We start from the raw sequence: 19,908 nt of genomic DNA, 5'->3' as shown, positions 1-19,908 counted from the left end.
TCAAAGTGTTTGTGTCAAAGTACGATGAATTGTGCATTATTTTATGGGTCTTTGGGGACCAGTGTTGTACTGGACTGTCAGTTGACTAACTGTAGCCCGTCTGTTGCTCTGCACAAATCGTGTCAGCCTCCTTTGTCATTTTTCATCAATTACCTACTGTATATTCGACCACTGGCCTGCCATTGGCTGGATGTCATTTGGGTGGTGGACCATTATTGATACACAACTGTTGAGCGTGAAAAACCCAGTTCTTGCAGTTCTTGACACTCTCAGATCAGTGAGCCATACCTCATTCATATGGACCATCATGTTATGGACGCAAGCATGCACACACACACACACACACACACACACACACACACACACACACACACATTTACAAACATTCAAAATGATATTTTCCCTAACCCTAAACCTAACCCTAACCTTAACCCTAATGTTGACCTGCAAACATGACTTAACCCTAAGCAACAGTCATTCAGCAATCAAGCAATCGATCAAACATCATCCAGGAATCCTGGACAAATACATTGGGAAATACATAAATATAAAAACAATGGAAATATTGCACATCCCAATGAACTAGAAAACTACAAAATACAGGATTAACGGCCTTTGAATGACTGGAAAACCCATAGAAAATGGATATGATGTTTATTTAATTTTTTTCACAGGCAAAATAGCACAAGATTGAATTGTCACCATGTCACCAAAAAAAAAACAACAACAATTATTTTAAAAATGAGACCCTCAGAGATCATACAAAATACTACAAATATTGCAATGAAATCTATTTAAGTGAATCAACACCAAATATCAAATTACGACTACTGTTTCCCTCTCCTAATCTGAATCTTTACTGTGATGATGGTAATACAATTACTGTCAGGTAATGCTTTAAACATTTATGTTCAAACTCTCAACTTTGATAACTGTTCAAATCAAATATTTACAAAAACACAATGCTTATAAGGCAGCCTAAAAGGGTCCAACGATGCCCCAAAAATACTATAAAATCAAATAAGCAGCTTTCAAAACCTTAACAAAAAGCCATTCATGTATCTATTTCTTATTTATCTTCCATTGAGAAATTGATTAGACCATTCATAATAAGAACATTATAACACCTCAAATAATGCTAAACTAATGAAAAAAGCCTGCACTATAGCCAGGGTTCTATAATGCCCCAAAAGTACTGTACACTCAAACAAGCAAACAGGCACATTTCTAAAGCTTGACAAAAACTAATTCACTCATTTGTATAGTTAATTAACAGCTCTCACAACTGAAACATATAAATAATTCATAGGTTATTTATGTGTAATTACCATTTTACTATGTACTTGCAAACACGTAGGAATTTAAATAATAGTAAATACTAGCACCTAGTAATGTCTACAAGTGTAAAATAAAGTGTTACCAACTTTGTAAGTCTACCTTAAAGTTTAATCGTAAACCCTAGCTGTACTGTATTGTACCGTATATCAGCGGTTCACAACCTTTTCTGTTCTGGGGACCACCAAATCATCTTCAAAAGAACTACCATTTGCGGAGTCACAGAATTCTTTAACTTAAAATATCTTAGCAGTCAAATTTAGAGTACATTTTATCAAAGAATGTAACAGATTACAGGACTATTATTACAGATGTATGTTTGTAAAGCTCTTACACTGGTGGGAATTGGCCTATATGGATAGCGCTAAATTGAATTTGTTTTTTACAGAAGAAAATGGAAAGCATATGCATAACCATGGTAGCAAATATAAGGGAACAGTTAGGAGATTATGGGACAATTATTAGACTAAAGGTAAGGAGACAACAGTTCACCTGACAAGAGACTGAATCCAAACATTACATGTTATGTGCATTTTACATTTGCCATACTTGTCGCAGCATTTGTTATTAACAAAATCTGAAAATACTCTGGATATATTCAGTAACATGACAAGAATATTTGTGGAAAATTTGGGGTAGGTGCAACACAAGACAAAAGAAATACAAGGGTTTAAGTGAGAGGTCTAACTGGTGTTTCCAAGTGGCCACACACCTCTCCAAAGTGTGCACAGTTCCTAAATCATTTCAATGCAATTTTATGACTCAAAGAAGAGCTCCTAGCTGTGCCATTGAGCCCTGCATCCCCTCCTTTTCACATTAACCCTGCAAACAAAAAACTTGTCGTGAGAATGTCCCCGGATCATCATGAAACGGACACCTAAAGTGGTCAGGATGTTGTGTCATGGTCCCCTGTAGGTTTTGTTTGGTTCCCGGTTTGTCCCGGGACATCCCCAATTATGTTTTTTAGGTAATTCTTGGGCCGTTGTGTCATGGTCTCCTGGAGGTTTTGTCTAGTTCCTGGTTTGTCCCGGGGACATCCCCAACACAGGAGGTTGGTGTCACTTTAATTGGAGAGAATGGGTTTCCAGGTGTCTATTGCCATTCCATTTGCTCCGTTCCAGACATTATTATGAGCCGTTCCCCTCTCAGCAGCCTCCTGTCGTCCCCAAGGATGTTTTTAGGATGTTCTTGGGACATTGTGTCATGGTCCCCTGGAGGTTTTTGTCACTTGATGGTCCCAGGTGTCCCAAACAATTAGAAGTAAAGTAATGAAATGTAATGTATAGCATGTTACTGTACAGCCACTCGGTGTGTTTATCAGTGTCCAAATATGTCATTTAAGGGGCAACACAATTTGCATTGTAAAAATTAATGTACAATTGCTTATAATACCATATACTATACTCCCCTATGGTATTATGTTTGGAAGAAAAATATAAAATAATAATAATAATAATAATAAAATAAATTGAGAACCACTTGCAGTACCCCATGTTGGTAAGCACTGCGCTATATTACTGCTCAAATATGAGTAAAAAGATTCACACCTAAACACTGATTATGTCAAGAGATTTTGTGCTGTAGTCCCTCATCATCTCTTACTTTGACTATAATGTCACAGACTATTATTCACAAAACATTTTCTTGGTTGCGCTCTTCGTGGTTGAGGTACTTGATTAGTCGTGGTGGGAGGGGCAGTTTTTTGATGCACCTCAGTCTGTGGATTCCAACCTGCTCGCGAATCTTCAGCCTGCACAGCTGCATCAGTGGACGTGAATGCCCTGGAAGACAATGGCAACAGATTCAGTAATACTGTATGTGACGCTTGAATATAGAAAGTACATGACATGTGCACAAGTCATTCCAAATAAGTGGCTGTTTGGGCAGTGTCGAGTGTGCATGCATGAATTCCCCCTCATCACATCAGTAACCCCAGCAGCCAAGGGCATAACTTTGTGTTGAATATTGGGAGGGTTCAGAGTCAATGGATTCAGGGTTTGACACCCTTGTAGGGGGGTTTGGGGGCATTCCCCAAAAAAAAAGAAAAAAAAAAGCTGTGAAATGGTCCTTTCTGGTTCATTATTAAGGGAATATACATACAAAACTTTTCTGATAATTTGGACAAAATCACAACTGAAATACCAATAATTTCTGTATTACTTTAAACTCTTGATCTAACTAACATAATTCAGAAAGTCACCACCAAACATACATTTAAATATCATAACCCATTATTCTATTTGTGTACAGTCTCCCCCCTGCAAGAAATTAGGCTAACAGCATACTGGTCCATATTATCAGGCTGGTGTGTTATTTAGGTTTGTAGTGAGCTAAATAACCTGTAGCCTAACTGATGCAGCATGCAGGCTGGCTGCAGCATACTGGCATTTGTGCATTTAGCCAGATCAGTGCTTCCCAAACTTTAGTTAAGTTGGTTCTAGAAGTATTCTAAGGATGATTATTAGGTTGCATAAACACAATTAGTGCTATCCCCCCAGAATTTTGGCCTTCACATTTGTTTTTTGAACATTAATAAGGAGGATAGGCTTTCGATGCTGGCCAGAGTCTGAAAGACAGGCAGGGCAAGCTGCACTGAGAGAAACAGGCTTGCTTGAGCCTACTGCCTGAGGTTCAGATAATTATTTAAAGGTTGACAATACTTCCACCGTTGTCATTGAGCTCTCAAAATGAACCGTTACCAACTACCACTTGTTTTGAAAACTAGCATTCACATGTGAGATGCGCATCACTTCACAATAGAAACTCTCCCCATTTGACAAAATATAATTTTCAATATAATTATTTTTCGTGCTTATGAATTTACCATAAAATTTGACTGTACTAATTTATTTGTTATAAGTTAGCTCACAGTTTTGAGGGTTTGCTAAGAAGAGAGAGATGAGAGAGAGAAAGAGAGGAGATATTGCACGTTACTCTGTTCTCCTTACAAGCCTTGCTCAACTTTTTTCCCCCTCTGAGAACCTGGTCAAACCAAAAGCATAATTGGTGGCGGGGGGATCCAATCATAAAATGAAGAATTGAGAAGCCCTGAGTGCTGTAAAGCAACAGAAAGCCAGTAGCTACCTGACACTTCACAGTGGGAAAATTATTTTGAATCAATCAAATTCATTATGGTATGTTATTGAGGTGTTAACTGGGCAAGTCAGCTAAGAACAAATTCTTATTTACAATGATGGCCTACCCCAGCCAAACCCTCCCCTGTCCCGGACGATGCTGGGCCAATTGTGCACTGCCCTATGGGCCACCCGATCACAGCCAGTTATGATACAGCCCAGGATCAAACCCAGGTTTGTAGTGACACCTCACACACTGCGATACAGTGCCTTATAGACCACAGTGCCACTCGGTCCCTTATGAGCCTGCCAGCAGCTGATAGATAGATATTAGCTCTGGGATCCAGGTCATGGCACCACTGTAACAGGCTGGTATGAACCCTGCTTATTAGCCACGCATACAGTCCTGCTATACCAAAATGCTACCTTATGTTGTGTAGTATGTGTAGGTGTGTCTGTGTGCATGTACAGTATGTGTACAAGACACTCACTTGCTTTGTCCTTGATGACTTCCCAGTCCTCCAAGCTATCTAGGTGCTCAGTAAGTCTGGAGCAGAGTTTCACATGGCCAACGTAATTCAGGAGTACATCTATGATGGGTCCTGCCGAGCGTGTAGAGATTACCTCACAGAACTAATGATGGAAACACAAAAAGCAATGATAGGCTATGGTATATTGTATTTTTTACTCTCTACTTTACAAGTGTCCCAAATACCTATGTGCTAACATGACAGCATAACAATTATAGGTGATTACAGTGTAGGTAAACATTTTTACATAGTAAATCAAAAAAACATTCCTTACCAAAGGACACTTCAATGAGTGACTATAAAGGGGGGAAAATGTATCTCTGTTTCTGCATAGATCTGATCATTTATTGACGGTACATATTATGAAACAGAGTGCTCCTTTTTCTTTATTTCAACCCGGTGAAGTGTCCTGGGGTAAGGAATGTTTTGGGGATTTTCAAGTCCCTCAGTCTAGGAACTGATTACCTTTTTTGTTCAAGTTGGGCTAAAGCGCGTTTGGATATACTTTCTTGCCATTGTTACATAGTACTTACAACTGTTGCTGACAGCAAACCACCCTGCATCCCACTGCTGGCTTGCCTCTGAAGCAAAGCAGGATGAGTCCTGGATGGGAGACCAGATGCTGCTGGAAGTGGTGTTGTAGGACCAGTAGGGGGCACTCTGACCTCCGGTCTTAAGATCGAATCCCAGGGCAGTGAACGGGCCATTTCCCTGTTCAGAGTGCTGTCTTTCGGATGGGATGTTAAATGGGTGACCTGACTCTCTGTGGTCATTAAAAATCCCCCTTATTGCAAGAGTAGGGGTGTTAAAGCTGGTGTCCTGGCTAAATTTCAATTTTGGCCACCTAATAATCCCCCTCATTCTTAATTGGCATTATATTTAGAATGTATGTAAATATATTACACATATGCACATACTAAACATTTCATTGTTATTTTGTTTACCTGAACAGGTTCCCCAGTGTTTCTGAGTGTATTGGTATTGTAGCGCAAGTCATCCCTCTCAGAGGTCTCCTGATGTGGTGGGTGTGGACCACTGCCATAAGTGCAACTGAAACAGGAGAGGGCGTCGCAGCCATTGTCCATCAGATACTTCAGCATGGACAGGTACTTCATACCGAATATGAGGGTGGCCGGGAACGAGGTGGGGTGAGTGGGTACGTAGGCGTTGACATTGGCACCGTGCTCCACCAGCAAAGTGACCAATTCGATACTACCCTGCCTCAATGCTACCAGTAGCGGGTTGAAGGTGTCCAGGTTTGGGATGGCGCCGGCATCTAGAAGCATGGTGGCTGCGCGTCCACATTGCCGTTGGCGACGGCGAAGTAGAGAGTCGTGCTACGATGGTCCTCGTACATCATGGAGCGGTCATCTGACAGCATGGCGTTGACGTCGTAGCCGGCCTCAATCAGGATCTCCACAACTGCGTCCCTGTTGCACTCGGCGGCCAGGTGGAGGGGACTGACTCCACTGCGATTCACTCTGTACTTGCTGGTGACTTTGATCAGCAATGACACGATACTGAAATAAAAAACCACACAGAGGAAATTAGGGGGTGCCCAGAGTGGAACGTTTCTATTAGGGTTAAAGCATTCCCTTAAAACATTCCTAAAGTTTTCATGTTTTTCAGAAATCACAGTTAGAGTAACCAGGGAGAATACCCTCCCTGGTTACTACCCTTCTGATTGCAGGAATCCTCCAGCAGGAATCCTCCAACCGGAAGAAATCTCCACAAGAAATACTGTGGACACAAGGCATACAGTACACATTCTATCCGAAAAATAACATATCTCCACAGCTTTGTTGTGGTGTGTCTAGAATATGTGTCACATTTTCTGACTAAACATAGCATTTTGCATTGTGTACTTTACTAACTGAAAGATTACCGTAGCATTTTCATTGGTTGAGAGTCCCTTTCTAACTTCTGTTCCTTTCAGTTTAGGTGCGGAGGTGCATGTGAGATGTAAATCAGTGGAGTTGAAAACAGAAACTAGGGGGTAGAGTACAATATTCATTTTTTTATGACCATGGCCTTATTTCAATTACAGCATACTGGGTGACTGTCATTCATATTCCATTCAACCAGCTCAATGCAATATCGATAGGTTTAGGCTACTATAGGATACTCACATTTTCCTTATGCCCAGCATGAGGTTGCTACAACCTAGCCTATGAATGAAAGTTTATAACGTAGGTGAACGGGTCAAGAGAAATTTTAGTAATCAAGGTGACAGACATTGACACATTCAATACCGCCTTTCACATTCTTGTCTCCATCTAGCTGATCTAAGGTGTAATCATAAGTTCAACAGTTGCAACAAGAGTTTCTATTGGACAATTCAGGTATGTTCATCCCCATTTCTAAAAGTGGCAGTAATATAGCCTTTCTTGAAAAAGCCAAACCTTAACCTGGAAAATGTAAAAAACTATCAGCCTATATCGAATCTCCCATTACTCTAAAAACAAAATGTAAAATCTGTTACGCAGCAACTCACTGCCTTCCTGAAGACAAATAATGTATACAAAATGCTTCAGTCTTGTTTTAGATCCCATCATAGCACCGTGAATGCACTCCTGATGGTGGTAATTGACCTTTTAATGGCATCAGACCATGTTCTTGCCTGGTTTAGAACTTCAGAAAGATATCAGCTAGTCTCTGTGGATCGTTTGTCCTTTGACAAATCAGTTGTAAGTTTTGCCGTTCCTCAAGGTTCTGTTTTTGGACCACTATTGTTTTCACAATATATTTTTCCTCTTGCTGATGTCATTCGAAAACACAATGCTGTACTCATCAATTAAATTGCCTACCCAGAAAGCCTGTGTTTCTGACATTAGGAAGTGGATGATGGCAAAGGTTTTACTTTTAAACTCAGACAAAACAGAGGTGCTAGTTCTAGATCCCAAGAAACAAAGAGATCTGCTGTTGGATATGACAATTAATCTTGATGGTTGTACAGTTGTCTCAAATAAAACTGTGAAGGAACGCGTTATTCTAGACCCTGATCACTCTTTTGACAAACATATCAAGAATATTTCAAGGACAGCTTTTTTCATATTCTTAAACATTGTAAAATCAGAAACTTTTTGTCCCAAAAATTTTCAGGAAAGCTAATCCATGCTTTTGTCACTTCTAGATTATACTTCTGCAATGCTTTGCTCTCCGGTGACCCGGATAAAGCACTAAATAAACTTCAGTTAGTACTAAAAACAGCTGCCTAGAATCGTGCCTAGAACCACATGTTTATTTAAATCATATTACTCCAGTGCTAGCCTCTACATTGGCTTCCTGTTAAGGCTAGGGCTGACTTCAAGGTTTGTTGCTAACCTACAAAGCATTACATGGGCTAGCTCCTACATATCTCTCCGATTTGGTCCTGCCATACATATAATTTCTAATCAAACAGCTGGAGGCAGGGCTTTCTCCAATAGAGCTCAATTTTAATGGAAAAATTCTCCCTATCCATGTGAGAGACGTAGACATGGTCTCAACCTTTAAGTCATTACTGAAGACTCATCTCTTCAGTAGTTCCTATGATTGAGTGCAGTCTGGCCCAAGGGTGCGAAGGTGAACGGCAAGGTTCCTCTCTAGGTTTCTTCCTAGGTTCCTGCCTTTCTAGGGAGTTTTTCCTAGCCACCGTGCTTCTACATCTGCATTGCTTGCTGCTTGGGGTTTTAGGCTGGTTTTCAGTATAACAATTTGTGACTTCTGCTGATGTAAAAAGGGCTTTATAAATACATTTGATTGTGTAACGGTTGTCTTCCTCCTCCGACGAGGAGGAGTAGTAGGAAGGATCGGAGGACCAATGCTCAGCGTGGTAAGTGTTCATGATATTTATTAAAACTCAGAACACTAAAGAACAAAACAATAAAGCGACAACGAACGAAACGAAACGAAACAGTCCTGTATGGTGAATACACAAAACACAGAACAGAAAATAATCCCCCACAAGTCACGGAAGAAAACAGGCTACCTAAGTATGGTTCTCAATCAGGGACAACGATTGACAGCTGCCTCTGATTGAGAACCATACCAGGCCAAACACAGAAATACCAAATCATAGAAAAATTAACATAGACTGCCCACCCCAACTCATGCCCTGACCATACTAAACAAAGACAAAACAAAGGAACTAAGGTCAGACCGTGACATTACCCCCCTCCCAAGGTGCGGACTCCGGCCGCAAAACCTGAACCTATAGGGGAGGGTCTGGGTGGGCGTCTGTCCGCGGTGGCGGCTCTGGCGTTGGACGTGGACCCCACTCCACCATAGTCTTTGTCCGCCTCTTATCCCGCATCCGTGGCCTCTTTAGAGCGGCGACCCTCGCCGCCGACCTTGGACTGGGGACCCTAGCAACAGGTCCCGAATGGAAGGGAGATTCTGGCAGCTCCGGACAGGAGGGAGATTCTGGCAGCTCCGGAGTGAAGGGCGATTCCGGCAGCGCCGGAGTGACGGGTGATTCCGGCAGCTCCGGAGTGAAGGGCGATTCCGGCAGCACCGGAGTAACGAACGGCTCTGGCAGCTCCTGACTGACAGGCGGCTCTGGCAGCTCCTGACTGACCGGTGGCTCTGGCAGCTCCTGACTGGCGGGCGACTCTGGCAGCTCAGGACAGACAGGCGGCCCTGGCAGCTCAGGACAGACGGGCGATTCTGGCAGCTCAGGACAGATGGGCGACTCTGGCAGCTCAGGACAGATGGGTGACTCTGGCAGCTCAGGACAGACGGGAGACTCTGGAAGCTCTGGACAGGCGGGAGACTCTGGAAAGCTCTGGACAGGAGGGAGACTCTGGCAGCTCTGAACAGGCGGGAGCACCTGTAGGGAGGAGACGGAGAGACAGCCTGGTGCGAGGGGCTGCCACCGGAGGCCTGGTGTGTGGAGGAGGCACCGGATAGACCGGACCGTGGAGGCGCACTGGAGGTCTCGAGAACCAAGCCTGCACAACCCTACCTGGCTGGATGCTCCCCGTAGCCAGGCCAGTGCCGCGAGGTGGAATAGACCGCACTGGGCTGTGCTAGCGAACCGGGGACACCATGTGCAGGGCTGGTGCCATGTACCCCGGCCCGAAGAGACCCACTGGAGACCAGATGCGCTGAGCCGGCTTCATGGCACCTGGCTCGATGCCCACTCTAGCCTGGCCGATACGAGGCGCTGCAATGTAACGCACCGGGATATGCCTGCGCACCGGGGACACCGTGCATCTCACAGCATGCCTGCCCGGTAAACCTCTCTCCACAGTAAGCACGGGGAGTTGGCTCAGGTCTCCTACCTGACTTAGCCACACTCCCCGTGTGCCTCCCCAATACATTTTTGAGGCTGCCTCTCGTCCCAGCCGCGCTGCCGTGCTGCCTCCTCATATCGCCGCCTCCAGCTCTGCCTTGGGGCGGTGATATTCCCCAGCCTGTGCCCAGGGTCCTTTGCCGTCCAAAATCTCCTCCCATGTCCAGGAGTCTGGAGATCGCTGCTGCTGTCCGTTACCACACTGCTTTGTCCTTGGTTGGTGGGTGATTCTGTAACGGTTGTCTTCCTCCTCCGACGAGGAGGAGTAGTAGGAAGGATCGGAGGACCAATGCGCAGCATGGTAAGTGTTCATGATATTTTTTATAACTCAGAACACTAAAGAACAAAACAATAAAGCGACAACGAATGAAACAAAACAGTCCTGTACGGTGAATACACAAAACACAGAACAGAAAATAACCACCCACAACTCTCGCGTGAATACAGGCTACCTTGACCATACTAAAACAAAGACAAAACAAAGGAACTAAGGTCAGAACGTGACAGATTGATTGATTGACCTACAGTAGCTACAGGACAGCAGCTTAAGTTCAAAGCTACAGTCTAGGATCTGGGAATTATGGTAATTTCAATTATTGATCCATTGATTCTATTATTGGATAATATAATGTATAAATGTACACCAAAGTAATTATTTATCTTGCCTCATTTTATGAGCATCAGTTGGTGACAGAGGTCTCAGAAGAGTTAGGCAGCCAGGCGAGACAAGTCTGTGACAGAGGTGAGGTGCATTTTTGCAGACACAACACTTTATCCTCTCTGTCCAGCAAACACTGAACAAGCCAGATGCTAATTTAAGGCAGTCTGACAAACCTCCAAAGTTGATTTCCAAACTGTATCAAGAGTTGATAGAGGCTTTTCCCGATGACACAAAAGATGTCAATCTAAAATGTGAGGAAGACCTGGTGATGAAACGATACAGATATGTTAGAATGCCCAGTCATGTTCATATAATCTGAGACATAAATTACTGCAGTTTAAGACCATCCAAAGAACCTACTATATGCTAGTGAAACAGAATATCATGCACTCAGAAATTGTATTAATCTGCTGGAGGTATAAAGCTCAAAAGGGGACATATTTGCATATGTTGTGGCCTTGTGAAGGCCGGCTGAATTCTCGCAAAGAGTATGTACTTTTATCTCAGCATGTCTACAGATTCTCCCTTGTCCCTGTTTCTGTTTGCTTGGAAATGTTTATACTGGAAACCGTTATCAGATGAAACTATGTAACCTAGCATTTATATGGTCTCCCAAGTGGCGCAGTGGTCTAAGGTACTGCATCTCAGTGCTAGAGGCATCATTACAGTCCCTGGTTCACAACCGCCTGTGATTCGGAGTCCCATAGGACGGCAACTATTGGCCCAGTGTCGTCTGGTTTAAGTTTTGGCCGGGGTAGGCCGTCATCGTAAATAAGAATTTGTCCTTAACTGACTTTCCTAGTTAAATAAATAAATAAAAAAGTGGCTAATAAATGCATTGCCATTAATTGGAAGGTTGATTATCCTCCCACAATGTATGTGAAGTTATGTACATTATCATTAGATTTGTTTTAAGATTAAGGATACACTGTGCAACTTTCATAGGGTCTGGATGCCTTATATGGAATACTGTATTGTATTGAAAACATGCCCACATCAGGGGAGATTTAGACAATCCCTAGCTGCTGGGCTGCTCAGTCCTTACTTTTCTCACTCTGGGCTTGGCCTAACACACCTGAAGCCGTTAATGAATATTTCACTAAGATCCTAAAGCTGAGTGGGGTGTGTTGGTTTGGGGCGCTACAGGGTCGTGCACCCCTAGAGGCAGGATGACACAGCTATATTGTGTGCAAGTAAAAGGAGCTCTACAGTACTATTAGGCTTATGATATGAATTCTGTGGAGGCTGTACTGTTTCTGTGTGTTGATGTGTGTTTGGAAGTTGTGTTGGGGAGAGAGTTGAGTTATTGACGAGACTGGTGGGGGTCCCGTGTGCAGTTAGCTCTGGCTGGCTGGGCCGTCTGGCTGACATTTGATATAGAGGATGTATTAAAGACAATCTTTGTACTTTATCTGTAGGAGTTGTTCATTTGTTGGGCTATTGGATAAAGGTGCAACACAACATTGATTAATGAATTATCATGGATCTAGTTCAGTCTTATCTATCACTTAAACATTTAATCATATCTTCCCTAATGTCTGTGGGCATTTTTGCTTATTTCTGTTGTTCTAAATAGAGATGGCTAAAAGGGCCATTGTGTAGAAATGCAGGAAATGGGCTTTAGATGCCTGAAAATATGGGAGGACACCCAAACCCCCTCCCAAGTTATGTCTCCTTCTGCAAATGGCACTGCTGAGTGATTTAAAAAATCTGTTCTGTGGACATGGTCAGGGGCTGGAACATAGTTATAATAACTTGTACACTGCAAATTGACTGCAAGTAAGCACAAACAGATAACATTTTACAATAATGTTATCATTTCAAAGCTTGATTACATTGAGACACCATTATGTATCTCTATTGATTTGAATTCTTGGTGAGTTTACAATGTTTTTAGTCCAATAACGAATCTAATAACAAAGAAATAACATCGCTCGCTATTTTAAGCTAATTTGAGTTCAAATGGAGCTTCTGGGAAGTATACCTAGTTTCCTGAAACGAGTCACGTTTGAGCAATTATATTTACTTTTGAAACATAAGTATATGGGGCGGCAGGGTAGCCTATTGGTTAGAGCGTTGGACTAGTAACCGGAAGGTTGCAAGTTCAAATCCCTGAGCTGAAAAGGTACAAATCTGTTGTTCTGCCCCTGAACAGGCAGTTAATTCACTGTTCCTAAGCTGTCATTGAAAATAAGAATTTGTTCTTAACTGACTTGCCTAGTTAAATAACAGTAAATATATATATATATTTAACACTCAAGTAGTTTTTTTTACCTTGTGACTTTCACTTTTACTTGAGGCCTTTTCTATTAAGGTATCTTTACTATGACTCAAGTATAGTAACTGGATACTTTTTCCACCACTGCTTATGTAAACAAATCCAAACAGCTGGGCAGGGCGGTCTCACTGTCTGTGTGTTCTGGATAGAGCTCAAACAACGCCAATGTTTATCCCGTGTTAGTGGGCATTGTAGAAATCAAAAACAACCTTCATGTAAGTCATGGAGAACTCTTGTACACAAAACTCTGTTTTGGACGATACTGACTTTATGACTGGAATAAATGTTTCTGACTAGTTGTGATGCTACATATGCGGTTTTCGACAAGAGAAGTTAGTTCTAGAGTTCAGTTCTGCTTTAAGGGTGCTGTGAAAATAAGAATTTGTTCTTAACTCACTTGCCTAGTTAAATAAAGGTAAAATAATACTACAATATTTGTAGTATTCCCATGTATCAAGGTATTGTAAGCTAATTGCAGGTACCCATCAGCTCCTCGTTGGGCAGCAATATGTAGTGGCAGAAGTCCTTTCTTGCCCGCTTTGTTGGCATCAGCATCCTGAGAAAGAAGAAGCTCCACAATGTCCTCATGGCCATTCTTAGCCGCTTCATACAGAGCGGTGGCCCCATCACTTGCCTCACTGTTGATATCAGCACCTAGAACATATTCAGTGCAACTGACAGTTAGAAAAGTCAACAAACAATCCATAGTAAGAGCTACATGACAGTTTTATGTGATCTGCGCCCTTTGGCCGATCTTCAAGGCATTCCTAGTCGATCACCAAACATGTCTGTAAAAAACCCAACGATAAAGGCTGTGATAAAGACTTGTGCTCCCTTTCTTTCTTGAAGTCGGCGGTAGGTGTACTTGATTTAGAAGCCCGGCGCACCGGATAAGCAAAGTGCTCCCATTATTAGCAGCTCGTCATGTCTCTTTTAATATCAAGGAATATTTAACTTTTTCTGGTCATAGGAATAACATGAATTTGTGCATGAGGCAGATGCAGTGCGACTCGAGTTTTGACATCTGGTAGAAGATGGTGTCCCCTCTCTCTGGTCAGTATCACCAGAAAAAAATGAAGGAGAGGGCAGGGACCGGGAGAGGTGGACTCTCTGCTGCTCTCTCCCTCCCTCTGTTGATACTAATGCCGTGTTCAAAACAACTGGGAATTGGGAAATCTCTGACTTCCGTCTTCAGTGCGTTCAAGACAACTGGGATATCGGGGAAAAACGAGATCCGACTGTGAAAAGTCATTTTGAACGGTCATCCAAGTCGGTAACTCTAGCATCTTTCTAGACCTCTGATTACTGACATCTTTCTGGACCCATATTTACTTTCAATCTCTTTTCGATTTTTAATTTGATTATACCTTCCGGTAACCTGCCTCACCCAATGTGATACGGAATCGCTATTATTTTTTTATTTTTAGAACACATTCAAGAACCTCCAGAAGCTAACCAACTAACTAGCTACAAGCTATTTAGTCATTGTTAGCCACTGCTAGCGGCTTTTACCTTCTGCACAGCCAGCCAGTTTTTTTTAGCCTGGATAATACTCGCCAGTCTAGCTTCCCTGTCCCATCCACCGCTGCCCCCTGGACACTGTGATCACTTGGCTACATAGCTGATGCCTACTGGACTGTCCATTGATCACGGTACCCCATTCTGTTTGTTTATGTTTTATCTGTCGGCAGCACTCAGGCTCTGTGTGTAGTTCATCCGACCCTCTCTGCCTAGTCAACGCCATTTTACCTGCTGTTGTTGTGCTAGCTGATTAGCTGTTGTTGTCTCACCTACTGTTTTAGCTAGCTCTCCCATTCAACACCTGTGATTACTGTATGCCTCGCTGTATGTCTCTCTCAAATGTCAATATGCCTTGTATACTGTTGTCCAGGTTAGTTAACATTGTTTTAGTTTACAATGGAGCCCCTAGTTCCACTCTTCATACCCCTGATACCGCCTTTGTCCCACCTCCCACACATGCGGTGACCTCACCCATTACAACCAGCATGTCCAGAGATGCAACCTCTCTTATCATCACCCAGTGCCTGGGTTTACCTCCGTTGTACCCGCACCCCACCATACCCCTGTCTGCGCATTATGCCCTGAATATATTCTACCATGCCCAGAAATCTGCTCCTTTTATTCTTTGTCCCCAACGCTCTAGGCGACCAGTTTTGATAGCCTTTAGCCGCACCCTCATACTACTCCTCCTCTGTTCCGCGGGTGATGTGGAGATTTCCATACCCAACTATAACATTTTCCGTCAAGATAGAACTGCCAAAGGGGGAGGAGTTGCAGTCTACTGCAGAGATAGCCTGATAGCCATACTTTCCAGGTCCTAATTTTAAAAATTACTCTCTCCAGAAATAAGTCTCTCACTGTTGCCGCCTGCTACCGACCCCCCTCAGCTCCCAACTGTGCCCTGGACACCATTTGTGAATTGATCGCCCCCCATCTAGCTTCAGAGTTTGTTCCGTTAGGTGACCTAAACTGGGATATGCTTAACACCCCGGCAGTCCTACAATCTAAGCTAGATGCCCTCAATCTCACACAAATCATCAAGGAACCCACCAGGTACAACCCTAAATCTGTAAACAAGGACACCCTCATAGACGTCATCCTGACCAAATGGCCCTCCAAATACACCTCCTCTGTCTTCAACCAGGATCTCAGCGATCACTGCCTCATTGCCTATATCCGCTACGGATCCACAGTCAAACGACCACCCCTCATCACTGTCAAACGCTCCCTAAAACACTTCTGTGAGCAGGCCTTTCTAATCGACCTGGCCCGGGTATCCTGGAAGGATATTGACCTCATCCCGTCAGTTCAGGATGCCTGGTCATTCTTTAAAAGTAACTTCCTCACCATTTTAGATAAGCATGCTCCGTTCAAAAAATGCAGAACTAAGAACAGATATAGCCCTTGGTTCACTCCAGACCTGACTGCCCTCGACCAGCACAAAAACATCCTGTGGCAGACTGCAATAGCATCGAATAGTCCCCGCAATATGCAACTGTTCAGGGAAGTCAGGAACCAATACACGCAGTCAGTCAGGAAAGCAAAGGCCAGCTTCTTCAGGCAGAAATTTGCAACCTGTAGCTCTAACTCCAAAAAGTTCTGGGACACTGTGAAGTCCATGGAGAACAAGAGCACCTCCTCCCAGCTGCCCACTGCACTGAGGCTAGGTAACACGGTCACCACTTCAACAAGCATTTCTCAACGGCTGGCCATGCCTTCCTCCTGGCTACTCCAACTTCGGCCAACAGCTCCGCCCCCCCGCAGCTACTCGTCCAAGCCTCTCCAGGTTCTCCTTTACCCAAATCCAGATAGCAGATGTTCTGAAAGAGCTGCAAAACCTGGACCCGTACAAATCAGCTGGGCTTGACAATCTGGACCCTCTATTTCTGAAACTATCCGCCGCCATTGTCGAAACCCCTATTACCAGCCTGTTCAACCTCTCTTTCGTATCGTCTGAGATCCCCAAGGATTGGAAAGCTGCCACAGTCATCCCCCTCTTCAAAGGGGGAGGCACCCTGGACCCAAACTGTACAGACCTATATCCATCCTGCCCTGCCTATCTAAGGTCTTCGAAAGCCAAGTCAACAATCAGGTCACTGACCATCTCGAATCCCACCGTACCTTCTACTCTGTGCAATCTGGTTTCCGAGCCGGTCACGGGTGCACCTCAGCCACCTCAAGGTACTAAACGATCATAACCGCCACCGATAAAAGACAGGACTGTGCAGCCGTCTTCATCAACCTTGCCAAGGCTTTCGACTCTGTCAATCACCATATTCTTATCGGCAGACTCAGTAGCCTCGGTTTTTCTGATGACTGCCTTACCTGGTTCACCAACTACTTTGCAGACAGAGTTCAGTGTGTCAAATCGGAGGGCATGCTGTCCGGTCCTCTGGCAGTCTCTATGGGGGTGCCACAGGGTTCAATTCTGGGCCGACTCTTTTCTCTGTATATATCAATGATGTAGCTCTTGCTGCGGGCGATTCCCTGATCCACCTCTACGCAGACGACACCATTCTGTATACTTCCGGCCCGTCCTTGGAGACTGTGCTATCTAACCTCCAAACGAGCTTCAATGCCATACAACACTCCTTCCATGGCCTCCAACTGCTCTTAAACGCTAGTAAAACCAAATGCATGCTTTTCAACCGTTCGCTGCCTGCACCCGCACGCCTGACTAGCATCACCACCCTGGATGGTTCCGACCTAGAATATGTGGACATCTATAAGTACCTAGGTGTCTGGCTAGACTGTAAACTCTCCTTCCAGACTCATATCAAACATCTCCAATCTAAAATCAAATCTAGAATCGGCTTTCTATTCCGCAACAAAGCCTCCTTCACTCACGCCGCCAAACTTACCCTAGTAAAACTGACTATCTAACACTCTACTCAGCAAACTGGATGCAGTTTATCACAGTGCCATCCGTTTTGTTACTAAAGCACCTTATACCACCCACCACTGCGACCTGTATGCTCTAGTCGGCTGGGCCTCGCTACATATTTGTCGCTAGATCCACTGGCTCCAGGTCATCTACAAGTTCATGCTAGTTAAAGCTCCGCCTTATCTCAATTCACTGGTCACGATGGCAACACCCACCCGTAGCACGCGCTCCAGCAGGTGTATCTCACTGATCATCATGAAAGCCTACACCTCATTTGGCCGCCTTTCGTTCCAGTTCTCTGCTGCCTGTGACTGGAACGAATTGCAAAAATCACTGAAGTTGGAGACTTTTATCTCCCTCACCAACTTCAAACATCTGCTATCTGAGCAGCTAACCGATCGCTGCAGCTGTACATAGTCTATCGGTAAATAGCCCACCCAATTTTACCTACCTCATCCCCATACTGTTTATATTTATTTACTTTTCTGCTCTTTTGCACACCAATATCTCTACCTGTACATGACCATCTGATCATTTATCACACCAGTGTTAATCTGCAAAATTGTAATTATCGCCTACCTCCTCATGCCTTTTGCACACAATGTATATAGATTTTTTTCTACTGTGTAACTCTATGTTGTCTGTTCACATTGCTATTTTATTTATTTATTTTTTATTTTACCTTTATTTAACCAGGTAGGCAAGTTGAGAACAAGTTCTCATTTACAATTGCGACCTGGCCAAGATAAAGCAAAGCAGTTCGACAGATACAACGACACAGAGTTACACATGGAGTAAAACAAACATACAGTCAATAATACAGTATAAACAAGTCTATATACAATGTGAGCAAATGAGGTGAGAAGGGAGGTAAAGGCAAAAAAGGCCATGGTGGCAAAGTAAATACAATATAGCATGTAAAACACTGGAATGGTAGTTTTGCAATGGAAGAATGTGCAAAGTAGAAATAAAAATAATGGGGTGCAAAGGAGCAAAATAAATAAATAAATAAAAATTAAATACAGTAGGGAAAGAGGTAGTTGTTTGGGCTAAATTATAGGTGGGCTATGTACAGGTGCAGTAATCTGTGAGCTGCTCTGACAGTTGGTGCAGGTAGCGATCGGTTGAAGAGCATGCATTTAGTTTTACTTGTATTTAAGAGCAATTGGAGGCCACGGAAGGAGAGTTGTATGGCATTGAAGCTTGCCTGCAGGGTTGTTAACACAGTGTCCAAAGAAGGGCCGGAAGTATACAGAATGGTGTCGTCTGCGTAGAGGTGGATCAGAGACTTACCAGCAGCAAGAGCGACCTCATTGATGTATACAGAGAAGAGAGTCGGTCCAAGAATTGAACCCTGTGGCACCCCCATAGAGACTGCCAGAGGTCCGGACAGCAGACCCTCCGATTTGACACACTGAACTCTATCAGAGAAGTAGTTGGTGAACCAGGCGAGGCAATCATTTGAGAAACCAAGGCTGTCGAGTCTGCCGATGAGGATGTGGTGATTGACAGAGTCGAAAGCCTTGGCCAGATCAATGAATACGGCTGCACAGTAATGTTTCTTATCGATGGCGGTTAAGATATCGTTTAGGACCTTGAGCATGGCTGAGGTGCACCCATGACCAGCTCTGAAACCAGATTGCATAGCAGAGAAGGTATGGTGAGATTTGAAATGGTCGGTAATCTGTTTGTTGACTTGGCTTTCGAAGACCTTAGAAAGGCACGGTAGGATAGATATAGGTCTGTAGCAGTTTGGGTCAAGAGTGTCCCCCCTTTGAAGAGGGGATGACCGCAGCTGCTTTCCAATCTTTGGGAATCTCAGACGACACGAAAGAGAGGTTGAACAGGCTAGTAATAGGGGTGGCAACAATTTCGGCAGATAATTTTAGAAAGAAAGGGTCCAGATTGTCTAGCCCGGCTGATTTGTAGGGGTCCAGATTTTGCAGCTCTTTCAGAACATCCGCTGAATGGATTTGGGAGAAGGAGAAATGGGGAAGGCTTGGGCGAGTTGCTGTTGGGGTGCAGTGCTTTTGACCGGGGTAGGAGTAGCCAGGTGGAAAGCATGGCCAGCCGTAGAAAAATGCTTATTGAAATTCTCAATTATGGTGGATTTATCAGTGGTGACAGTGTTTCCTATCTTCAGTGCAGTGGGCAGCTGGGAGGAGGTGTTCTTATTCTCCATGGACTTTACAGTGTCCCAGAACTTTTTTGAGTTAGTGTTGCAGGAAGCAAATTTCTGCTTGAAAAAGCTAGCCTTGGCTTTTCTAACTGCCTGTGTATAATGGTTTGCTTTGCTTTGCTTTGCTATGCTTTATCTTGGCCAGGTCGCAGTTGCAAATGAGAACTTGTT

General features: G+C 43.7%; 1 pseudogene; it reads right to left on the bottom strand.

Annotated features, from left to right (window-relative positions):
* Positions 1–637: 637 nt before the first annotated feature.
* LOC112217703 overlaps positions 638–19,908 on the bottom strand; it is a 32,042-nt pseudogene continuing 12,771 nt past the window's right edge.

This window comes from Oncorhynchus tshawytscha, linkage group LG18, assembly GCF_018296145.1.
Source record: "Oncorhynchus tshawytscha isolate Ot180627B linkage group LG18, Otsh_v2.0, whole genome shotgun sequence".
Classification (NCBI taxonomy): Eukaryota; Metazoa; Chordata; class Actinopteri; order Salmoniformes; family Salmonidae; genus Oncorhynchus; species Oncorhynchus tshawytscha.
The sequence above is the reverse complement of the archived record's forward strand: the minus strand, read 5'-3'. Positions and strand labels throughout refer to the sequence as shown.